This window comes from Neovison vison, chromosome 5 (assembly GCF_020171115.1).
Source record: "Neovison vison isolate M4711 chromosome 5, ASM_NN_V1, whole genome shotgun sequence".
Lineage (NCBI taxonomy): Eukaryota > Metazoa > Chordata > Mammalia > Carnivora > Mustelidae > Neogale > Neogale vison.
The window spans coordinates 69,865,219-69,888,803 of NC_058095.1; the positions used below are offsets into that span (position 1 = coordinate 69,865,219).

Below are 23,585 nucleotides of genomic sequence, written 5' to 3' on the forward strand. Positions count from 1 at the left end.
GGTGGCTGTGGGTTTCTGCCCAAGCCCTGGTGAGTCAAAGCCTTGGAGTAGCAGTTGCTTAGGGAGCCTCTAAGTTCATAGGCTTATTCACTCACTCATTTATTCAGTATTCCTTTGCGTAAATTCTGCCAACGGCTTCCTTCCCAGAGCACCAGAACTTTGCATCCAAATTCCTCACCACGCCCTCTGTAGCACTGAAGACAGAGGTCTTCCCTTATGGCTCTGCATTTGGTGCACCCACCATTGGTCACCTGGTTGTTTACCCACCAAGCTGTCCCCTATCTCAGGGCCTCTGCACTTCGCACTTTCTCTTCCCTCTGCCGGGAATGCTCTTCTCCAGACTCTACAAAGAGCAGGCTTCCTTCCTGTTGTTTAGTTCTCTGCTCAGATAGGCCCCCTTCTCTCACTTCCACCTTAATAACCCCTACCCGACACTTCATCTGCTAATTTGCTTCCTAGAAATCATAACTCCCTGAAATACGTTCTTCATGTACGTAAGCATTCGTTTGCTGTCTGTCCGTCCGCAACAGGATGTCATCTCCATGACAGCAGAGACCACTTGTCTCTGTTCATTCCCTAGCGTCCAGCAAGGTGCCGGGAACCCAGTATGTGGAGAGATTTCTGTCCAGCCTATTAAGTTCAGAAATTGAAAAAATGTTTCCCAATCCAAAAAGACGAGGTCACAGGGACGGCCGATAGTGGAGTGAATGCGGGAGCCTGGCCTAGCAACCAGGCCAGAGACTGGAAGCATCTGAGGGCAGGATGCCAGTCCAAATCCTCTGCCCGAGGTTCCAACTCCCACCCGGCCTCCAGTCCCACCGCGTCCCCCGGCCCGGGACGGGCCATGCGAGTCTGGGAGGGCTCCACCTGGAACCCACGCAAGGCGCACCCCCGCCCCCCCCCCCCCCCCCCGGCCCAGGACGCTAGGGAGGACGAGCTGGCGGGGGTGGGGGGGAGAAGTGGGGGGACGCGCAGTGGGGCGCGCGGACCGCCAGGGGGTGCTATCGGGGCGCGCACGGCCCACCTGGCGCCCGGGGCCTCGAGCGAGCGCAGCCAGGCCGCCCGGGAACTTTTTTCCTCCCGCTCTCGCTCTCCTTCTCCCCCCGCGCGTCGCCCGCCCGCCCGCCCGTTCGCTCTTCCTGTGCGGAGGGGATCGCATTTCCCCGCGGCACCCGCGGACACCAGGCAGGCCCGGCCGGGTGCGCGGCCAGGGCCCGCTCCCCGCGCCGCCGGCTCCCCGCGCCCCCGGGCGCCGCCCCCGCCGCGGCTGGGCTCGGAGAGTCGAGTCGGAGAGCAAAGCGGCTGCGAGGGCGAGAGGCGAGCGGAGCAGGCCGCCCTGCCCGCCGCCCGAGCGCCGGCGCGAGGAGGGGGCGCCGCGGCCCACCCTCCTTCCTGCCTGGCCGCGGGCCGGCCGGGCCGCAGCGCCCTGACCCCCATGGCCGCCCGGGCCTGCGGGCCGCGAAGTCGCAGCGCCAGAGCCAGGGCCCCCGAGTGAGCGCGGGCGCCGAGGTGAGCACCGAGCGCTGGGGCGCGGGGGCCGCTGCCGGGGCAGGGGCGGCGCGAGGCGTCGGGATCCGAGGCAGGGTGAGGAATGGAGGTGGGCTCGGGGACCGAGCGCGCCGCGGGCCGGGATGTGGGGGTCCGCGAGGTCACGGCTTTGTGTAGTGTGGGGGTGCGCGAGGTCACCGGATGGCCGTCTGGGGGCGGTTCGCGGCGTGGGGGCGCGAGCGGCGAGAATCTGTGTGCCCGGGGCTGTGCGCGCGCGGTGGCCCGGAGTGCCGCCGCGCGGGGCGTGGGGACACGGGGGGCACTCGTCCGGCGCCGGGGCGGGAGGGGAGCTTTGTGAGTGCGCCCGGGGTGGGGGGCGGGGAGCCAACTTGTGCGAGGGGGACCGGGGCCTGGCGTGCGGCGCGGCGCGGGAGGCAGGGCGCCGGGGGGCGGTGAGGGCCGGGCGTGGGGAGACAGGGCGCGCGGAGCTCCCTGCGGTGCCCCCCACGCGGGCCGCGGCGCCCGGGCCTGTGCACAGGCCCCGCGCGCGACCCGGCAGGAAGCGGCCCCGGAGGCCCGGGGAGCTCCGACGCGGCCAGGCCCCGGGCGCACGGGCCCTTCGGGGGTGACGTCACGGTCGGGGGCACCGGACACGCGAGACCCGAGTCCCCGTACCGCGGCGAGCCGGCCAGCTCCCTGGCCCCCGTGCTTGGGAGACAGGGGGCCCGGGAGGAGGGCTCGGGGGCCGGGAGCCAGGCGGCGTCGCCGAGCGCGGCGGGGGCGACGGGGTGTCAGGACACGGGGGTGACATTTGGAGGCTCGGTCGCGCCGGGGGCCTCGGAGGAGGGGCGGAGGGGAAGCGAAACATCAGCCAGGCCCGAGGCCGCTGCGGCCCCAGCTTCCTGGGACGCCCGTTTTCCCAGCCTGCCGTTGCCCTTCTTGGGGCTCTTAGTCCTCCTCAAATCCACGCCGAGGGCGGGAGTGCCGACCCGAGCCGTGCCTTCTTGGGAGCCCGCGATCGGGAGGCGGGGGGGTGGGGAGCGCTGGGATTTCGGCTCGGAGCGGACAAAACCGAGTGTAACAATGCGCTATTGGGGGGCTGGGGGAGGGGAGGCAGCGCGCCTGCATGGCGGACCCGGGCCCTGAGCTTCCCCGCTCGCAGCATTCCCTCCCGCAGCGCCTTTCCCATGCTTTCAGCACGCTCTGATTCAAGGACCCACGCGGGACCCGCACGGCTCCCTCCCACCCAAAGTGCCGGCCCCCCACCACCCCCTCCCGCTTCATTTCTCTTCCAACGCAGCGGTGTGTGGAGGATTCAAGGGCATTACATCTGGTTGCAATCCGGTTTCAGGCCGCTGCCGGGCTGTTAAAACCTCGCGCTGACGTCAGAGCAGGGGAATTACTTCTTTTTATTTTATCTTTTTTTAGTTGTCTGCTGCCCTGGGAGGGGAGGCGGGGGTGGGTTAGGCGAGCTCCGAAGTGGAGGCGCCAGCGCCGTGGGAGCCCCAGGCTGGGGGCTCTGCTTCTCTTCCTCCACCCTGTCCTCCATACAGACCTTGCTCTGCCTAGGTCAGGCTCACCCACTGTGGGGGCAGCCCTCGCTGTGGACTCCGTGGAGGCCCCTCCCGACTGACCACACAACTGTGTTTCCAGAGGCTTCCTTGGGATGTGGTTCTGGGGATCTGGAAGCTGGAAAGGAATTTGTGCCTGCCCCCCCCCCTTGACAGCAGAGGGGGTATATGGGACCCCAGGAGCATCCCTAGGAGCTTTGGGTGACCCACAGGAGTGAGCACAGACCTTCTGGGCTGGGAGAGGCTCCATGCCAGTTCTCAAGGCAAAAAGCCTTGGGAGGAAGCCGAGGTATCAAGACGGCTTAGGCCCCAGAAGCCAACTCTAGAGTGGGCTAAATAGGACATTTTCCAAGAGCAAGGGACCCCTCTGGCTTCTTCCTAAATGGAGGAAACTCACCCACTGGGCAAAACCATCTCTCTTACACTGGACCAAGAGTCCCTTGCAGGTGCCCTCCCCCAGCATTTTCCTTTTAGACCCCAAGTCTAGAACGGTGGCTTTCAAACTCTGCCAGAAACTTGATTCAAGGATACATTATAAAATGTATAAGAAATACATTTTAGATTACAATTCTCTTCACCACCACTATATAAAACTGAAACAAAAGTTTAGTGAAATAACTCTTTCCTCTACTTTACAGCTGAGCGGATACTTTCTGTTTTAGCCTATGTGAATTTTTTTTTTTAAATGCTGGTTGCAGCCCACTGAATTGATTTCATAATCCACTAATGGGTCATACCCAGAGTTTGAAAAAACAGTCCTACAAAATGAATCTGGCTTTTATTCATTCCACAAACATTACTTGAGGCTCTGACAAGTTCTCTCTTTTTTATTCACTCAAGTAATACTCGGATTCATTCTTATTGTGAAAAACGCAAATAACCCAGAAGTATAGAGAGTGAAAGTGTCCTCCGCACCCCTCCCACAAGTAACCCCAGTTAAGAGTTTGAATGTGTCCTCCTAGACAGTTCTGCTGCTTGCTTGCATGAATATGTATGTATCCTATATGCCGAAAGTTAGTTTTCTTTTACCACAGATGAGAATACATCTTGGGCTCTTTAAGTTCCTGGCTCCTTTCCATTGTCTTGGGGAGGCTATAAGGTGAGGTGCCCCAAGGCAAGGCTCAGGGTTGACTCCTGGCTCTGCCACATACCAAATGAGTTACCTCTCTGCGTCTGCATCTGCGACTCCTGTCTGCCCAGTGGGAATGATGAGGGTACTGGCCCCACAGGACTCTAGTGAAGGTGGAATGAGTTATTCTGTGTAAACACACAAAGCTTAGAACAGTACTTGTCCCACCAAATGCTGGTTGGCACTATCACCATTATCAGTGCTTGTTTATTTCCACCACAGTCCGTGCATGCATCGTGTTGCTTTTACTTAATTTATTTGGGAGAATGCGTGTAAGCAGGGGAAGGGGGAGAGAGAGAGAGGGAAAAATAATCTTCAGCGTGGAGCGCAGAGCCCAGTGCGGGGCTCTATCCCACAACCCCGAGATCATGACCTGAGCTGAAATCAAGAGTCGGTTGCTCAACCAACTGAGCCAGGCAGGCACCCCATCTTCTTCCTTTTAATGGCCACCTGTGGCTGTGAGGTGGATGCCCACCCCCCACTTTCAAATGTGTGGCTCCACAGGGAGGGATGGGGGGAGCAGTGGACACTGGGCAGGGTTTCTGTGGGAGAGGTACCTGGGCTCACTGACCCCAAGGGAACAGGTATTTTCCAAGGACCCACCATTTCTGACCTCCCGTGCTTCGTGCACCTGCCTCCAGGAAGGTCACAGCCCAGTGGGTGACTGAGATCCAGAAAATACCCAGGGGAACCCACATTGTCATGAGAGTCGAGCCAGGTTTCGGGCGGGCAGAAAACAGGTCCCCCTGTGAAGGGCCCACGTGTTATGGGGATGATAAGGGCCAGAGCGTAGGGCAGCGTCTTTGGGAAGTCTTGTCCATGCAGAGGGAGACCATGTAGAATTCCCTTCCGAGACGTACGGGCCCAACAGATCACTTGAGCTTCAGGATTCCGTCTCGACCAAAGTTGGGAGCTTTAGGGAGGCAGGGGCTTCGTGGAAGAGGGGTCTTGGAAAGCAGGTGCTTCGGCACGGGTAAGTGAGAACAACAGGCGGGATCCTGGTGGAGGGAGCACACCAGCAAGTGTTTGGAGGCTGGAACAGACGTGGCGCGTGTCCGGTGGCCAAGAGGGGAGGAGCCAGCTTGGAGAGAATGATGGGGGGGGGGAGGCGGGGCTGTTGGTGGGGCCTCCTGGGCCGCCCTGCCTCCGCCCCACCCCCTCCCAGCGTGGGCCACACTCCCAGAGTGCTTTCTCAACCGCAGCAGATACTTCCAGGGGTCCTGCTGCCCTCTGAGTGCAGGTCCAGCACATGGTCCTTACCCCGTGCCGGGGGCCCCTTCTGGTGTCCTCCGCCTGCTCTGCCCCATTCAACCCCCTTCCATCCCCTCCAGCCATAGCACAGGCTTCTTCCCCGGATTCGGCCGCGTGCATCCTTGTCTCTGCACATGTGCCTGGGCTGCGGCTTCCACCTAGATGCCCTTCACCTTCCTCCCTGCCTCCCAAGACCAAAACAGACGCGTCCTGTCTCCTCCTCCTCTGACCTGTGAGGCGGACTGAGTCATCTCCCTTTGTCTATACCCGCAGCCTAGCGTTTATCCTGGCATTATCCGGAATTCTGTCAGTGTCTGTCCTCCCCACAGGGCTGAAGCATCCAGGCCCAAGAACACACCTCCCTCCTCTCCTGGCCCCAGTGCCAAGGGCGAGGCCTGGAACACGGGAGACACTTGGAAATGCTTCCTGGCAGGAAGGGCTAGGTGCGGTGGGCCGAGTGAGAGTCCCGGCACTGTTTCTGTGCGCCTGGAGATCCTGGGCAGGCGCCTGCTGGCGCTTTGCAGATTCTCAGGGCCCTGGTCAGAGGATTCTGTTCTGCCAGACTTCTGAGAGAAGAGTGAGGCCAGAGAGGGGCCCAGCACCCCCAGGCTGCTCCCTGAGGGGGCCCAAGGAGAAACTGGCTCGGCCTGTTTCCCTGGGGATTGAGGAGACTGTGTGAGGCAGAGCTGTGCCCTCTGCCTGGGTAGGTCACTGGGGATCCAAGACTGGAATTTGACACGGGGTGGGGGGGTGGCGGGGGACAGCGAGGGTGAGTGCCCGGGGCTGAAGGTAAAGACTGGGGCTCTGCTGGCAAAGGAGAGATTTTGTTCTGCTGGTTCTTGAACCCTAGCAAACCATGCTCCTGAGGGAGGGAGGAAACCTCCTCCAGAAGGGAGGGAGGAAAGAGGAAAAGGGAGGTGAGGCAGGAGAAGAGAAGGTGGGGGGAGAGAGAAGCGGGAAGGGAGGAGGGAAGGAGATGCTCTTATTGCTAAATAGTATGCGGAGACTCTGAAAAGGAAATACCCAGGAGTACTAGGGCTCTGACGCTGAATGTTCCTTCCTTCCCTCAGCAGACTCCCCCTCGGATTTTTGCCCTCAGCCTCATGCTCACCCTGTGACCCAGAGACCAGCCAGCCTGTGGTCTGACCTTCCAGGCCCTCCAAGTCCAAGGATCAGGGTGGGCAGTGGACATCCACTTTCTCTACAAAGTGATCAGCCTCAAGGGCGCAGGCATCCCGGACACCATGGAGGGCCAGGAGCGAGTCCTGGGAGGGGAAACAGAGTCAGCAGGCCAGGGATTGGGCAATGGGGGCCACCCGTTAGGAATTGTGGGGACATCTCCCCTCCGCTTTTAGGCCTCGGTCTCAGCTGTAAATTGGGGGAGTCGCCATCTTGGGGCTTAGAAACTAGGGGACTGAGTAGAGCGAGCTGAACGAACGGGGACAGGCCCCAGGCTGGGGGGTCTTGAGGAGGCACCTGCGAACTGGAGCGGACCATGCCCGTTTCCTCTAGTTCCCCCTTGGAGACTGTGCACACGGTGGGGGAGCAGAAGCACGGGTGGGTCGGGATTTGGGGAGAGGTTGAGTTCCTGCTGCTGCCCCAGGCGGGTCACCTCCCTCTCGTGCCGGTGGTGGGAGCGCTGGTTTCTGCAGGCGTTAAGTGTGAGGCCAGTGTCGGGCTGTTTTGGGATCTGGGAATGAGGACTTACGCACTTGGGGTTAGGCCAGCCTGGGCACAGTCCAGCTACAGACTGCCCTCTCCGAGGCCCCATACCCCGACCTGTCCAGTAGGCATCGTCTGCAGCCCCTCCGGATCGCACGCAGCAGACGGGGCTCTTCCTCTTCCTGTTCCCAGACTCAGCACATGGAAAAGATGGCAGCTTTGTGCCTCTAAACCTTCCCGGCCGGCACACGGGCCAAAACCAAGTTTCTTTTCCGGCTCCGGTTGAGGAGATGGGTTGAGCGGGTCTTTGTTACACAGTGGGGCAGGTGAGAAGGCGAGTTTCCTGGCGAGAGCTTCTGTTTCCAAAGTGGCTCTGTCCCAGTGTCGTGGGTGGGCCCCGAGAAAGCCTCCAGCAGCTGGGGACTTCGGCGGCTCTGTGCCCGGGTAACCACGCGCTCACCCGTTCGCTCACTCATTCCTGAATCACATATGGAGGCCCCGTGGCTCCCCCAGAGTGCTGGGAACACAGCCACGGCATCTCTGCTTCGGCCTCGTGGCGGAGCACGGGGATCTGGAGCTTGGCCGCCCGGGTTCAGATCCCAGCTCTGCCCCCTGCTAACCTGGGCGAGGTCCTGATTTCCTTGGCTCAGTTGCCTCACCTGTAAGATGGAGAAGGTGACAGCACCTTGCTCATAGGACTGTTGGGAGAGTTCATGAGTTAATGCTCGTAAAAGGCTTACAACAGCGCCTGGTACATAGACGGTGCTAGAGAATGGTTCCTCCTAACTGTTTTTGCTTCATGCCCTGAAGAATGGCATAGAAGGGCTCTGTGCTGGCGGAAGTGTGTCCCAGCCAGGGCTTTCCTGGGAGGGATGACAAGGGAAGGGAAGGGAGTGGCGGGCGGCCTTCCCAGCCCCTTTGAGACAGGCCAACTTCTTGAATCAGCACTTGCCACCTCCGGGCCTTGTTGGACCCTTCCCTGGTGACCCGGAGCTCTTTCTGTCAGGAGAGCTCAGCGGTGAGGCCTCACGGTAGGGAGGTCCTGCTAGGGCCTTCTTCACTGGGAAAGGCCGGCTGCAGACTAGGAAAGAGTTCAGGATCACATGTGGAAGCACAGCGTTCGCTGACCAAGGCATCCCCAGGCACCACAGGCTGCCAGACCATGTCTGGGTGTCCTCTAGCAGCTCCCTCCAGCCATCTGAGCCTCGATTTCCTCCCTGACCAAGAAACGAAAATCACAGCACCCCCTTCATAGTTTTGTTTTAAAGAGGAGTTTTAAAACAGATTGTGCCTCTAGAGCACTGAGCTGCACTTGGTAACTCGCAGAGTGGTGAATCAGTGTCCCGTTTGTAATAATAAAAAGTTTCAGAAAATGTAAATTGAAAACCACCTGACAGAATCTTCTTGGGCAAGGGTGGGGGGGGTCCACAAGCCCCGCGGGACAAAGAATTATGACAGTAACTGGAGAGACACGGATGCCCAGAGAAGTTTAGCTGGAGTAGCAAAGTCACACAGTAATCCAGCGCCCTGGCGAAGGGGAAGCCAGAACAAGGCCTCCGTCTGGTGCTGTTGACGCTTTGAGACTTACTCGTCCAGCGATAGTTATGGGCAGTCAGCCTGATACACAGCTGAGGTCACGTGGGCCTGTCTTCTGGAAGCTTCTGGTATGATAGGGCAAATTAAATCTATACAAGATGATGATGATAAGAGGTAAAGAGAGAAAATAAAACTCACCTGTTCTCTCTGGGGGAAGGAGGAGGGGTCCTGCATTCATTCCTTTTGGGAGGGCACTGTGCTAGGCTTTAGGGCAGTACTACTTCATTGGGGGCGAGTCTGACCCTCCAGAGTCATGTGGGCCATGGGCAGAAACATTTTTGGTTGTCTCAACTGGGGAGGTGCTGGCCTCCAGCGCGCAGAAGCTCGGACGTGATGAACATCCTGGGGTGCACGGGATAGGCCCCACAACACATTATCTAGCCCAAGATATCAGCGGCGCCAAAGGAGGTTGACCCCCTGCCCCAGAGAGTTGGTACTGGCCAAGCAGATGCCACCCCTGTCCTTTTGAAGCTTCTGCCTTGGGAGATGGGCAGCCGTTAAAGATGTGATTGCATAGATGTGGGGTTAATCGTCCTGTTGCAAGCTAAGAAGGTAAAGTGCAGGAAGGAGAGATCTTGGGGAGGGCACAGCCCAGGCAGTATCTCAGACGCAGAAGACTAGGGTGTGTGGAGGCAAGGGCAGATGCCTGGTGTGTGTCTGGCAAGACAGCAGAAAATGATCCAACTTTGGTGGCCTCCAGAGGCAGGGAGAAGATAAAGGCCCGCAGGAGCCCTCATCAGGCGGGTTTCAGGGAACCATAGCTCCCAGAGTGCGGGACCTTGGGGGCCTGAGGGGACCTGCCCAGGCCTAGTGGGGGCGGCGTGGAGTGCTGTCCTTCCCTGGGGCCCCAGCCTCCACCCTTTCTCTCCTTTGCATCCCTCTGATAGGTGGGAGAGAAGCAGGAAAAAGGAAAGAGAGAGAAGAGGAAGAACATATTTTCATTTCAAACACAGTAGGGGTGGGGGAGGTAGGAAGGAATCTGGTTTAGGATACCTTTGAGACAAGCACAGAAAATCCCCACCGTGGCCCGAAATAGCACTAAAAACAGACGTTTTGGCAAATCAGACTTAATTGAGTGGTTCTCTTTTCTTGAGTCCAGCAGGATGTGGATGGGAGCTGGCTTTGTTCCCTTAGGGTGACATTGTCCCCTGGGGCCCTCGCCCTGGCTAATTAAGCAGAGAGGTCCTGGTCTCCTGGGCAGGACAGGAGTCTGGGGAGCTCAATCTGGAAGCCCTTGGCCTTAGCCTGAGTGTTCCAGAGGGCCAGAGATGGTGACTGGGGGGACGACCAGCAGCAGGGCCAGATGGGTGACAGCAGCAGTGGGAGATGTCTGGTTCCTCTAAGAAATGGACGCCTGTCCCTCTGGGTGCTGAAAGGAATCACAGAGAAAAGCCATCCTTTAACAACTGCCTGCTGTTTTCATGGGCATTGGGTGGTCCATCCTCTCTAAGCCTTATCAACTGCCCTATACAGATTGTCAAGGAAGCTGAAGCCCAGAGAGGCTAAGTGACCTGCTGGACATCACACAGCAACCAAGTGGCAGTGCTGAGACGATACGGCATCCCCTGGCTCTGCCCACTCCTTGCTCCCCTTCTCATTATGGTCATTCATCGAGTCGGCTGAGAACCACTGCTGTGAAATGATACTACAGCCCTGGTAGGAAGTTTTTCGGGCTTAGAGTCAGGCAGACATGAGCTTGAATCCTGTCAGGGGCAGTTTGTCTCTGTGGCTTTCTCTCATGAAGGCTCCTGCCATATGTGGGCATAATCATGCCTTTATCCTGAGTTGCCGTAAGGGTTAAACTCTGCATGGAGGGGACAGGAAGGGGAAGAGGGAGGTTAGGACCTGCCCTGGGCCACCCAGCGTGGCAGGGTACAATAAAAGAGCCCTGGGTAGAGGGAACCAGGAGAGATTGTTAGATCTGGTGCAGTATCAGTATTGGGTTTCTTTATTTGAACGGGGAGAGAGGGCAGCCCCCACTCTGCAGGTAGAGAAGGTGGTGTGGAATGCGGGTGTTTATTTTTCTTTGCCTGTGAAAGCCCTGTTTCAGCTCAGGCCAATGAAGCTTCCCAAGACACTGCGGAGGGTGCCCAAGGCTGTACACTCTGGGGTGCCCACCATGCAGAGAGGGATCTGCTCAGGTGCCTGCCCAGGGTCGGCACTGAGAGGGCACCTACCACGTAAGGCTCCCAGTGCAGCCTGTAAGCCCTCATCCCAGAGCCTGGGATACCCAGGAACCCCCAGAGAGAGTGAGGGGTGGGGGAGGGCCGTAAAAGCAGGGTGTCCTTCTGCCTTCTCCAATTCAGCCCTCCTGGCCCCATTCATCTCCTTATCTCCTGGCAGCCCCGGGGGCTGCTGGGAAGTCAGGGGCTGCCTTCCTGATTGACGAACAAAACAAGCCTTGCTCACAAAAGGAGAGGGGAGGTTGGCTGGGCCTCTTGGGCTCCCCTCCCCCTGCCCCAGCCCCTGGCTGCAGGCATCTTTCCTGTTCCACCAGCTGACACCCTACATTCTGAGAGGCAGCCAGGGGGCTGCAAAACTGTTGTGGGCCGGGCTGCCCCAGCTGGGTGCCCTGGCACTGGGGAGGTGGATTCGAGGAACGTTGGGGTAGCTATGAGACAGGGCATGCTGGAATGGCTGCCTCCTCCTTCCCTTCAGCTGGCTGGGAGGGCAGCTTGGAGAGGAAGCCAGGCCGGCAGGTAGCAGAGAAAGACATCGGATCCAGGGGGAGCAGCAGAGAAAGCAAACAAATAGGGCTTTGTGTGGCTGCAGATTGGCGTCTCAGAAGGGAAGCCGGCCTGTGGTAGTGGGAAGGAGGAGGGCCTGGGAGGCCAGGCCATTGCTCTGGGCCAGAGATAGGCGGCTGGACCAGCCCAGGCTAGGCGGCCAGGGAGCAGGGAGTGCCACTGTGTGTGGACAGGCATCCAGAGTCACAGCCTGGCTGAGTCCCAGCTCTGCCACTTCACTCCTTAACAGATCTGGGCTTGTTTGCCCACAAAACCTGGGCAGAGTCACTCTCACGCAGGACTTGGGAAGATAAGTCATCTGTCCCGACTGGCCTGGCCCAGTCAGTGTGAGTGCCCATCCTACTCCTGTCCCCATTGTTGCTGGGAGAACACAGGGTAAGGGGATCAGGGTCTCCTGAGGTAGTTGTCCTCTTAGCTGGGTCTCCAGGGAGGGCAGGGATGGCTGCTCAGAGCCATGGGCGCTCTGAGGACCTTGATGGCAGCTATACCGAGGGGAAACAGGTTTTCGCTGTTCCATAACAGACGCTTGGGGTGTAGGTGGGTAGAGGCTGGCATCCCAGGCCCCCAGGCCTGGGGAACGAAATGCTGCCCTTCCCGCTTCCCGAGGGTGGAGGCGCAGCAGGCTGGGGGAAGGGACAGAGCCCGGAAGACAGAGAGGCTGAGGGGGCGTTTGGTGGGGGTGGCGCGGGGGGTGGGGAGCGGGGAACGGGTGTCAAATTCAGGATCCTAGCTCGGGTAGCCCCTGCTCGGTCCGCCTCTGGGGCCAGGGCGGGCCTTGGGCCTCGGGGGGGAAAGGCTTAGGTAGGAGCTGTCAGGCCAGACACACTGGCAGCTCGATTATCGCCTCCGGGGCCATTTCCTCTCCTCTCCTCAACCTCGAGAGGGGGCGGCGAGAGGGCAAACGCCCGCGCTTCCTGCCCTCCCCTCCGCACCCCTCCCGCGGCGCCCACCATCTTGGCCGCGCCGGAGCCTCCTCCGCGGCGTCCGGCCTAACAAGCGCGGTCCGGCGGGCCGGGCAACGCCGGGAGGGGTCGGGAGCCTCTCGGCTCGGAGGCCGCGCTGGGAGGCGGGGTGGGGCGGGGCGGCGCGGCCGGCTCCCGTCGCCATGGCAGCGCCCCGTCCCGGCGTGCTCCGCGGGGCAGCTGGGCGGGGCTGGCGAGGCCCCGCCCCCTCGCCGAGTCGGTGCCTTTCCGGGAACCCAGAGCTGTGGGCAGTGACTTCCAATCGAGCTTAGCTCTGCGACCAGAGCCCGTGCGACTCAACTTCTGGACGGGCTCTGTGAGCAGAGCCCCGCAACCCCACATCAGGGGCAGCAGGAAGCGCCTCCTGGGGCCCAGGCTCCTGGAGAGGCTGCGGCCCCCACTCCCTAAGCAGGGAAGTCGTTGAAAGTAGGGCCTGGCCTCCAGGCTACGCTGTCCCGGCGCAGCAGGCTCGGGCCCTCCAACTCTGTCCCATGGGCCAGCCGGGCCTACCTCCCGACTAAGGGCAAGAAAGAGGAGGGGCCAGGAAGGCACCCCTGACACACACCACGTCGTCCAAGCCTGGACGCCACCACCCAGACGGCCTCCCTCCAGCCCAGGAGCACGGGCCTCCCCTAGTTGGCAGCCATTGGGGCTGTCTGGCCAGGAGACACATTCCTCCCTCCCGAGCCTGGGCACCCCGCCTGCCCTGGGGGCAGCCCCTTCCGGAGCTTTGCTGCCAACCCAGCCGTTCCTCCACTCCTCCTTCGTTCTAGTGCCTTAAGTCCCCGACCTGGTCACTCCAGGGCCGCCTTCTGACCCCCATCTTTTCAGAGGCACCGACTCATCAGACCCTTTGTCCCCCAGCCCCCCACACACACACCTGGATTGGGCAGGAAGCAAAATTGAATGCCCTCCTTTAGGTCTTGGAAGAGAGGCTGTGTGCTTGTTGAGCAACTGCCCCTTGGCCTTTCTCAAGCCTCACGTGATGCACACTCGAATGGAGATAGTGAGGAGGGGCTTTCAGATGCAGCAGGAGGCACTCAGGCTCGATATCAGAGAACTTCCCCGTCCTAAGCATTTTGTTTTTAATGAAATTATCATGTTACTATGTTGAATTTAGAAAGATCTAAATAGGGGCGCCTGGGTGGCTCAGTGGGTTAGGCCACTGCCTTCGGCTTGGGTCATGATCTCAGGGTCCTGGGATCGGTCCCGCATTGGGCTCTCTGCTCAGCGGGGAGCCTGCTTCCTCCTCTCTCTCTGCCTGCCTCTCTGCCTACTTGTGATCTGTCTGTCAAATAAATAAATAAAATCTTAGAAAGATCTAAATATACAGTTAAATAAGTAAAAATCCCGTGTTTCTACCCCTACCCCTACATAACCACTGTCAACATACTTTTTTCTAGACAGATGATAAAGAATTTATGATAAGAAAATGTAAAATATGGGACCATTCTATATATTTGGTTTTGTAAGGCACTTGGTGGGGTTTTTTTCTCACTATAAAAGGAGGACAGGCTTATTATAGACTTTTGGAAAATATGACAAGTTAAAAGGAAAACAATTCACCCATACTCCCAGTCTCCAAAGGCAGCCACATCTGACTTCGCCCCCTGTTCACGGGTTTTTTTTGTTGTTGTTTAAGCATGCCATCATTCCTCCTGTGTGTACCATTTGATATCCTGCTTTTCCCACTTAATGTTGTGTAACACTCTCCTTTCTCCCCGCATCTGTGGGAGTCTTGAGAGAACCGGAACCACATTCTTGTGAGATATTCAGAAAACACCCGGACTGGATGATCCCTTCCTGACTTTGTTCAGCCTCTCTCCACGGGCAGACAGACCCTCAGAGAAGCCCTTCGTCATTGCCACTTACCTCTGATAAAAGCAGCGGGAGCCAGGGGGGTCCTGCTAGCTGGGGGCAGAGGAGGCCACCTAGCCTGCTGAGATGCAGGTCCCAGCAGCAAGGGGCTTTAATTGGCCCCAGCTGCCTGAGGCTGCAGTGAGGGCTCCTACCTCAGCCTCATTCCAGCCTCCTTTTCCTGAACTGTGCTCAGACCCAAAGACCCTTTGTTGGTCCTGGGATGCACTTTCTGTTCCCTCTGTCTGTCCTAGGAGCCATTTTTGCTGCCCTAGGCTCCTCCGCCTCTCCCTCGGGGCATGCAGGGCTGGCATCAGGCACAACCTCCCAAGGTCCAGCTGCCCCTCAGGCCCGGCTGCAAGCTGTCCTTGCCCTACTCACCCCCGCTGCCAGGCCTCCTCTTCTTCCCCATTCCCTAACAGTTCAGTTCTAACACTTCCAAGTCCTGTGTGAAACAGGCCTTGGAAAATCACAGTTGCCAGGGATGGATTGGCATTTAAAAGGCATCCAAGGCTTGGGGGAAAAAAGCTGAAAAGACAAGAGAATGCAGGGCCCTGTCTCCGAGCAACAGCTGGATTTAGTGGATGGAAAATCACAGAATGCCCCTTTCCCTGGGAATAACACCCCTGGCAGAAGGGCAGCGGGTGGGGCACCAGACACCATGCCCCAGTGGCCGCCACCTGCCACCACCACGTGCTCTCCGAAATGAAAAGATGTGGGAGGGCTATTGTGAGCCTCCAGCCAATGGCCCTGTAAATTATATTCTCTTAACAGGTTTATTCATTTATAAAATATTTAAGACCCGTCTCGCTTTACCTGCAGCAAGGAGGCAGCCAGGTTGGGGCCGAGATTGATGCTCCGAACATGATTTATTTATCTGGATTTTCTCTTCTGGGCTGGGCGCCGCCTACTGTATGGAATTTAACCAAGTGGCGAGATGGGTGTGTATCTGTGTGTTAGTGGGCTTGGGGGCCTGTGTGGGCAGCATGTGGCTGTGTCCATTGATCGGCGCAGGGGTGGGGGAGGTTTCTGTACATGGAGGGGGTTATGGTTCTTCTGTGGCTGGTACATCCAGGCACGTGTGAGTCTGGCTGTACTGGACTGCTGAGTATGTGCCTGCATGTGTGCAATTCGTGCATATGGGGGGGGGGGGTCTGTGTTTGTGACTGGGACCGATGTGTGGTTGTGTGTATGTATGTGTGTGTGTGTCTGGGCTGGAGAAATGAGCTGAGGGGGTTGGTCTGTCCTAGCATGTCTTGGGTACTCAGGTGCACTGGTTCAACAGGGGAGGGGGGCCATGCTCCTTTGTGTGTGTGTGTGTGGTTTGTATGTCTGCATTTGTGGGCAGGGGACCTGTGTATGTGGCTGAGTGTTTGTCTTCTTGTTAGTGCGTTTATCCTGTGGTGTGAGGCCTGTTCCTGTGTGCATGTGGAGTGTGGTGTAGGACTTTTCCCACCTGCTTTTTATCAATGGTAGAGGCCGTCGGGGTCACTGACCGGGTTGCTGGGCGGAACTCAGTGCCGCGGGGAGATCTGAGTTCGGTGACCCCGGTGGGTAGCTGTGCCTCAGGCCCCAGGAAGGACTGGCTTTGGGGGCTGAGGGGACACTGATAATCCCTGACCCTCTTCCAGCAGAACTGGGCCTTCCCAGAGCTCAGAAGTCAGAGGAAACTGTGGTCAGCGTCACTGTGGTCCAGGCCTGCATTTCACATACAGGGAAACTGAGGTCCAGAGGCCACACAGCCTGTCATTGGCCAAGCCAGGGCCTTCATGCAGAGCCCAGCACCCGCTCTAGTCCTCTGCTCTGGAGCAGCACCTCTCTGGGCCTCAGTTTCCTCTTCTGTTACACGGGAGTAGGTTCTTGGGTCCCTGTGTCCCTCTCACACACAGCATCGGGGCTGTAACGGCCCAGGCAGAGGGAGCAGGGGCTTGTCAAGGATCAGTGAGTCTAGTCCAGCCAAGAGGCTGGGAGCAAGAACAGCAAGGAGTGACTGGGAGATCTCTGCTCTGGGCGCTGAGATCCAACCTGAGTCTCAGGGGGCTATTCTGTACTTGGACCATTGTCTCTGTCCCTTCGCCAGCCACAGCCCCTGGCCCAGATGGGGCCCAGAGGCCCAGGAAGTGGCAGGCATTTGGTTTTCCTCAGCCTTGTGACAGCCCTCAGCGGGCCCCCCCCAACACACACACCCTTAGCAGCTAATGCGTCTGTCACTACTTTCCTAATGAGGCAGCTGAGGGCCCCCTGGGGCAGATACCTTTGCAGGCCAGCCTGGCAGCTGAGGGGGTGGGCTGGCCTCAGGGTCAGGTTGGGAAGAGGGGGGTGAGCCCCTCTCTTGCCTGTGGAGGCATGGAGGCCTCTCCAGATCCGCGAGCCAGCCATGAGGCGAAGTGTGTATGTGTGTGGATGGAGGGGTATCTGAAGGCTGGGGAGGCAAGAAAGCCCCCACCTGGGAATGCATTTTTCTTAGGCATTGTGACTACTTGTAGTAATAATACTTGATCTGACAGACAGATATGTTTGCAAGCCTTCTGCGGTCCAGGACTGAAATCAGCCCTGATCTGGGTGTTTGTGATCCCTGCCCTGGGGAACGGGTGGCCAAGGGGGAAAAGACAGCAACCGAATAATCAAATTATTGGTGTCATTATACATTCGTGTATGGGAATGCACATTTATCACAAGCCAAGACCGAGGCTTGAAGAGTACATTGCAAAAGCTACTCGTGGAGAGAGGAGTCCTGTGTCTTGGCTACAGACTGTCCAGGACACGTGATAAAGGCACATCTAGGACTGAATGGGTCGGGAGAGTTTTGCTGTGTGGCCCCAGGGAACGGCCTACCTTCTCTGAGCTCCACGGGGGCTGGAAGTTTCCTTCTAGCTCCATCATCTCTGAGTGGAACTCAGGCAGCCTGTGTCTCCTCTTGCTGTGCTCTTTGCCTGCCCCACCAGGGCCCTCAAGACATCTTTCGGCAACAACCTTGACTTTGGAACGCCGGAGGCACTGCCCCAGGGGACGCCGGGAGCCACAGCGCAGCAAGGCTGCCTCAGGCCCCACCTGCCATTTCGTCTTAGCCCTTTTGCTCTCATAGAGCCACCTCCAGGCCCAAAGGAAGCCTGGAAGAGATAAAAACTGAGTCAGTCCCTGGTTTCCCCCCACATTGTGGAGAGAGGCACGTACCCACGCGTTCACTTGTTCCTTTGCTTAGCGATAGCGTTTCCTGAACTTCTATGAACTGAATTGCCAGGTGTTAGACCAAAGGGGCAAACTGATTGTCCTCCCGCCGCATCTGGCCCAGACCCATTTTGAAGGCCTACCCAGTGTTTGGGGGTGAGTTGCCAGTGAGTAATCCTTGGGCGGGCTTACCCCCAGTTTCTAGTTCACCAGTCCTCTGGACTATTACAACCTGCTTCCCCCAAGGCCATGACTGGTGGCCCTGGCTATGGCGTGACCCCCTGTTGGGGTGGGATGACACAGCCTCCACCTAGCCACAGTCCCCACCCCTCCCTGTCTGTGTTACTGCAGTAGTGTGGTTTCCTGGTTATGGGCCCAGCCTCGGGAGCCAGACTGCCTGGGTTCAAATCCACCCGTTGGCTTTTGACCAGCTGGGACACTTGAGGTCAATTCAGGTTCCTCTCCAAGCCTCCATTCCCTCGTCTGTAAAATGGGGGTCACAATTACAAGTACCCAGTAGCTCCTGGGGTTGCTCGGTGGAGGGGGCGAGTGGGATCAAGTGAGAGAATTTCTGATAAGTGCGTAGAAACAGGAATTAAGTGCTGACTGCTGTTACTGTTAATAAAGGAACAACTTGTGGGTTCTAGCTCCCAGGTGGTGGGACCCCCTGTGTGAGACCCGTGGCACCTCCAGGCCTCAGTTTACCCATTGGTGTCTTTGGGAAGAAGACCCCTACCCTCGCTGGTGAGCCTCTCCCTGGCCCTCCAAAGACCTACTGTTGTGACGGGGCTGGGTCAGGGGTCAGGCCTCCAATACCCTTCCCTGGCGGGGCGCCCTGTGGCGGGGCTTCGGGCTCCAGCAGCCGCACCCCGCCGCCCCTCCGGCGCTCGCCGGTTGCCCCTGCGGGGTTGCCGCCATCAAAGAGTCTTCTCGTTCTTATGCTAATGAGCTACATTAATGCTTAATGGCCGCGAACGCGCGGGTTTAATTGCACCTGCCCGGGCCGGAGGCGCGGCCGGCCGCGGAAGCAGCTGCGCGCCCGCCCTGACGGCCTTAATTACCTGGAAAACGGCGCCCGGCGGGGAGGGGACGGAGGGAGGGAGCGCCGGGGCCTCGGCGGGCGCGGCCCGGCCCCGCTCATCCCGCTCATCCTCGGAGCGCGGCGCGGAGTGGGGAGAGGCTGGCGTGGCAGGTTCATTTAATTAATTTATCGCCCTGCCTCGGCGGAGACCTGCTCCGCTAGCGGCCTCGGCGCTCCCCCTGAACCCGGGCCCCGCGCCTTGGGCCATCTTTGGCTTGGCATTCGAGGCCCTTGGGGACGGCCCCTGCCCCCTGACCGGGCTGGTGCCACCTGCTCTGCTCCAGCAATAATGGTGGTCACTCAGTATGTGCCAGGTGCCCTGGAGGGCCATCAGGGTGACCTCTCTGAGCACCCCGTCCATGCCTTTCTCTGCCTCACCTCCCTTGCCTTTTGGAAGCTGTTCCCTCTGCCTGGAACAAAGACCCCTCTCCTACCTCTCCCACCCGCCCTGAAATCCATCCCTGTCCCCTCCAACAAGGCAGCTTCTGTCCTTCTGCTCCCTCTGTTGGGGGAAGGCGCTGCCAGAGATGTGGAGTTACCTGGTGTGTCCTGCTCCCCTGGATGGACAGTTCCTTGAGGTCAGTCTGGTCTGATTAGCCGTGCATGCCAGGGGATGGCATGGGCTGTGGGCTGCAGTGCTGCCCTGAGCCCACTGGCTGGACTGGGGGCCCTGGGTGCTGTAGGGAATGTCAGGAAGGTCAGGACACCTTGAGACTTAAGGCGTTCTCTGTGGGACCTGCCTTTGCACCCCTCCACCCCACCAGGTGAGCCACTGGGAGGGGCGTGCAGCTAGGCACCTGTACCCGCTTGTCTCTCCCCCAGTCCTCCCCTCTCTCCCTCTCAACTCTGCAGAGGGAAGGAGAAAGGGGAGAGGGAGCAGGTGTACTGGACATGTGGTTTCTCTGAGATGGCCCCCTTCTCCACGGCCCCTTGTGCACCAGCCCCTCCTTTCTGCTGCCCGCCCCCCAGTTTCTCTTCCCCTCTGGTCTGCACCAACAGATTTCCCAAGTGGGCTCCACTGTCCTCCCTTTGTGCCATCTCAGAGACAGAATTCGAGAGCCTAAAGTGATGTCCATCAGGAAGCCACGGATCCCTGCCCTGCCCTGTGTCAGCCAGTGTTGGGGTGCAGAGGGGAGTCAGATCAGGTTTCCACCCTCCAAGGACTCCTGTCTGGGCGAGATGGCCTGAGAACGGAATTCTTGTGCTCTAATGTAAAAACGATCATTTTGTAGGAAGCAGAGAAGGGACTTTGAGCCCAGACTGAGAAGGTCTGGAGAGGCTTCTGAGCTCAACCTGCAAGGAGGATGAGCTGACCAGAGGGGCTGTGGGAAGGGTTTTCTAGGTGGGGAGAACATTGGGACCAAAGGCCTGGGGCAGAACGTTAACTCATATTGGGGGTGGGAGGAGTAAGGGACAACCCCAAAGAACTTGAGCTTATTAGAGGGAGGAGAGGTGGGCAGAGGTCCCTCTGCTGGCCAGAAACCTTCAGTGGCTCCCGACGGCTGAGACACCAGATTCACTCCCTCTGATGGTGAGCTGGAACTACCCACCCCCCCTCCAGGCACGGCTTAGCCTCAATCTGTTCCCCGCTCCACCTAGGGTGTTTGTTGAGGACCTACTGTGTGCGTGCAGTGTGTGTGTGTGGTTGTGGGCAATGACCTTGTGTGAGCTCGATGGCAGTGGGGCCTGCTGGGTGGGCCTCTTCTGGTTTGCTGGGGTCCCAGCATGCCTGGCCTTCAGCCAGAATCTGGCATGCTCCGTCCCCATCCCCAGATGTCCTTGCAGACAAGATGGAGGTGAATGGGCAGGCTGCCAGGGGCGTCAGGTGGCATCCTAGCCGGGTGGACAGTCCTCTCTGATTAATGAGGTGGTGGAAGCCTGGAGGGAGGTCTGTTCTGGCATGCCGCGGGACTCTGCCCTTGCCCGGTCAAGGCAAAGAAGGGGGCTTACAAGGGTTGTGCTCCTACTGTGTGCCAGGCTCTGTGCAAAGGTCTCGGTACTCAGTAACTCTTCTCACCCGTTAGGTAGCTTCTGTGTTACTCTTTCATTCTGCAGATAGATACACTGAGGTTAGTGTGTCCAAAGTCTGTGGGCTGGGAGGTGGCAGGGCTGGGCCTCAGACTGGCGCTGTGCAATTTCAAAACCTGGGTTAGTAGCACTGGGCTATGGGGCATCATGAATGCATAGGTTTCCACTATGCTCTGGGCTCACAGGGAGGTGGGGCTATGCCCTTTAGACCCTGCTTCTCTAGTGGTGGTTGGCAATGCTCTCCTCGGGGTAGGTGCTGGGTAAATGCTTCTGGACTAGATGACTGGGACTGTGAACTATACACAGGATTCATATGCAGGGGGAAGGCTCCAGGAGCTGGGGACAGGGGCGAAGGGGTCAGGAGACTTGGAGACTCCAGGCTTCGTCGAAGAGAGAGGGCTCAGAGGAGGCTGGGAAGGCCCTGACTTCCTGTCCACATGAGGAGGATGGGCTGCCCTTGAAGGCTGGCTGCTAGGGCCCGCCACCCTGTGAGTCACTGACACTCCTTGGGAATGGATGTGAAGCAGGGTTTGGGTGCAGGGTGGGGGCTCCTTCTGACCAAACTGCTCAGCATCAAATCTTTGGGAGGAGGGACGGACTATGTGAGAGCAGTGCCTTCTTGGGGCAGCCAGAGCAAGAGTCATTAGCCATAACCTTTCTGGTATGGGTGCTCTGCTGTAGCTCAGGAAGGGTTAATCATGGTCTGGGGCTCAGGTTAGGGATGAGAAGGGAGGAACTTGGTGGGCAAAAAAATACCATTTACAATCAGAAGAGCCACGGTGTTCACTGGGCACCTACTAGGTGTCAGGTGCAGGCGATGGCATCTGCTATATTGATCACAACCCATTTCACAGATGACAAGACCAAGGCTCAGAGGTTAAGATCACAGAGTAGAGCTGTGATCTGATTCCAGGTAGGTCCGTTTTCACACTCCACTGATATCTTATTTTTTGCTCCGTGACCCTGTCCACAGGCCCCCACGGGGCTTCAGAGGCCCAAGACCTTGTTTTCAGAAATCCTAGGTGTAGAGACCTACCTCTTTCCATCCCTCTTTGGTCTCCCTTCTGGGGACTGACCCTTCTAGCAGGAAGTAGCCAGTGCTGACTGGCCACTCAGCCCAGCTCCTCAAGGGGGCAACCCCAGTGGTCAGGGCCACAGGCTTGCTGTGTGGAAGTCTGGATGGAACTGGGCCTTTCCTCAGTGGACCTGCCTGCCAGGAAAGAAGAGGGCACATGACCACCCTCACTCCTGAGGGGCCGCGTCTGAGACTGAGGGTGCCCCAGGGCCCCCAGTGCTGTCGAGACACTTGGGGACACTCCGAGCATGGTGGACAGAGACTTGTGATCTCGTCTCAGCCCTGCACAGCCCAACAGTGTGAACTTGGTTCAGTAGCTGCTCCCTCGGAGCCTTTTTCTCTCTCAGTGAAATTTGGGACTGGCCTCGTTACTTCCGGGAGTTCTCATACTGGAGAAGTCTGGGAATGGGATATGGCAGGGTGAGGAGGCTCTTTCCTGTAGGGATGGTCAGTATGGCCCTCTGCACGGGGGACCTCTGGTCTGAGGGCCATCCTTGAGCCCCAGCCAGCCTCAGTGGAAGGAAGAGCCTGAGCTGGGCTGCCTGGTGCACGAGGGCCCAGAATCACAGGCGTGAGTCCTCATCTCCGCGTCACCGCCCCTTTCAAGCCATGTGACCTTGGTGAGTCGCTCCACAGTCTGGACTCAGTTGTCTCATTTGGGAAATGGGGATATTCCTGGTAGTGGCCTCAGAACTCAGGATGATTCCCCAAGGGTTCAGTGAAACTCCACTTCAGGTCCTAAGCCCAGCGTCCGGGACACAGGAACTGCTCGATAAGTGGCCTCCACTGTTCACAGGGCCATCGGTCTTTCTGAAGGTGTCATTAGAGCTGTTGGCCAGAACTTCCAGTTCCTCATCTTCCCAAGCCTGTGGTAGGGATCTAACTTCTGGGATGCCTTGCAGTGGGGTTGGGTCACAGGACAAGGTCTGGTTGGTGACCTGCACAGCCCTCAGGCTGAGCACTTCACCACTGAGGGAGACGTGCCAGAACGTTCTCTCCCTCTGACAGCCCAAAGTGGTGACCTCTTAGTGAGCAGGAACCTCCCGTGGTGTGAACGAGAAAAAATACACTTCTTGAGATGTGGGGGTTTTGTCGTAGCAAGGTAGCCTAGCCGAGGCTGACTGACTGCAGTGATGACAGACGTCATCATTATCACTCACGCACGATCCCCACACACCAGGGGTCCACACCAGAGAACCAGGGGCTGTGCAGGAGGCCAGACAAAAAGCAGAACTGTATTGCTGACCTGTTTCTAGACTCGTTCCACTCGGACTCTCACTTCATTCATTCACATGCTTGCTAATTTGTTTACCTCGTCCATTCGTTCGGCGAAGCTCTCTTGAGCACCTGTTTCTTCAGGGGAGCTTGGGGTTGGTTCTACAGGACCACGGCACACAGCCCAGAGGGGACCCGGTGGGCATCAGACCTGCAGAGTCAGGCAGAGGGAAGGACCAGCATTCCGGGCAGTGGGTCCCGCTTGAGTGAAGGCTGAGGGGGTGGCAGTGGGGTCTGCCCAGGCTGGAGGGAGACTTTGGCCTAGAACTTTGGGCTGAAGGATGAGGACCAGGGATCTGAAAAGGAAGCACAGGGCCAGGGAGAGCCCAGGGCTGGTGGCCAGCAGTTGTGGGCAAGCCCCTGCAGCCTGGGGGAGCCGCGGTGGGCTGGCTGGGGCACCCTGCACAGTGACACAGCAGGTTTGGGAAGATCACCGAGGATCCAGTACCCGAGCGACTTCCAGAGGAACTTGCCCAGGAAATGGGTTGGTTAGTGGACCAAACACTGGAGGAAAATGAGAGCCACCCCCTTGTCAAGAGTGAACCATGGATTTGGGGGCGGGGCCTGAGCTGCAGGCCGATGGTGCCAGTTTCCTCTCTGCACTCTCTGGAGAAAAAAAGAATTGAAACTCCCACAGGGGGAAGGTTTATAAAGATTTCAGCCCTCAAATGGAGGCTTTTCTCTCTTGAATAACA

At 58.4% G+C, this 23,585-nt stretch overlaps 1 protein-coding gene and 1 long non-coding RNA gene across 3 annotated transcripts in view; one reads left to right on the forward strand and one right to left on the reverse strand.

Annotated features, from left to right (window-relative positions):
* Positions 1-1,127: 1,127 nt before the first annotated feature.
* Positions 1,128-23,585, forward strand: part of RAI1 (retinoic acid induced 1) — a 118,327-nt gene continuing 95,869 nt past the window's right edge. Inside the window, exon 1 of one of the 2 annotated variants that reach the window (XM_044249289.1) lies at positions 1,128-1,509. The gene's annotated coding sequence lies outside the window, so the exon portion shown is untranslated. Of the gene's footprint in view, positions 1,510-11,797; positions 11,820-23,585 lie in introns of those variants that run through there. The other variant, XM_044249292.1, reaches the window with a different exon arrangement.
* Positions 9,749-13,426, reverse strand: LOC122906858. The gene is made up of 2 exons (XR_006384628.1): positions 13,287-13,426; positions 9,749-10,066 (listed from the first exon to the last, which is right to left on the reverse strand). It is a non-coding gene; the product is annotated as an uncharacterized LOC122906858 (long non-coding RNA).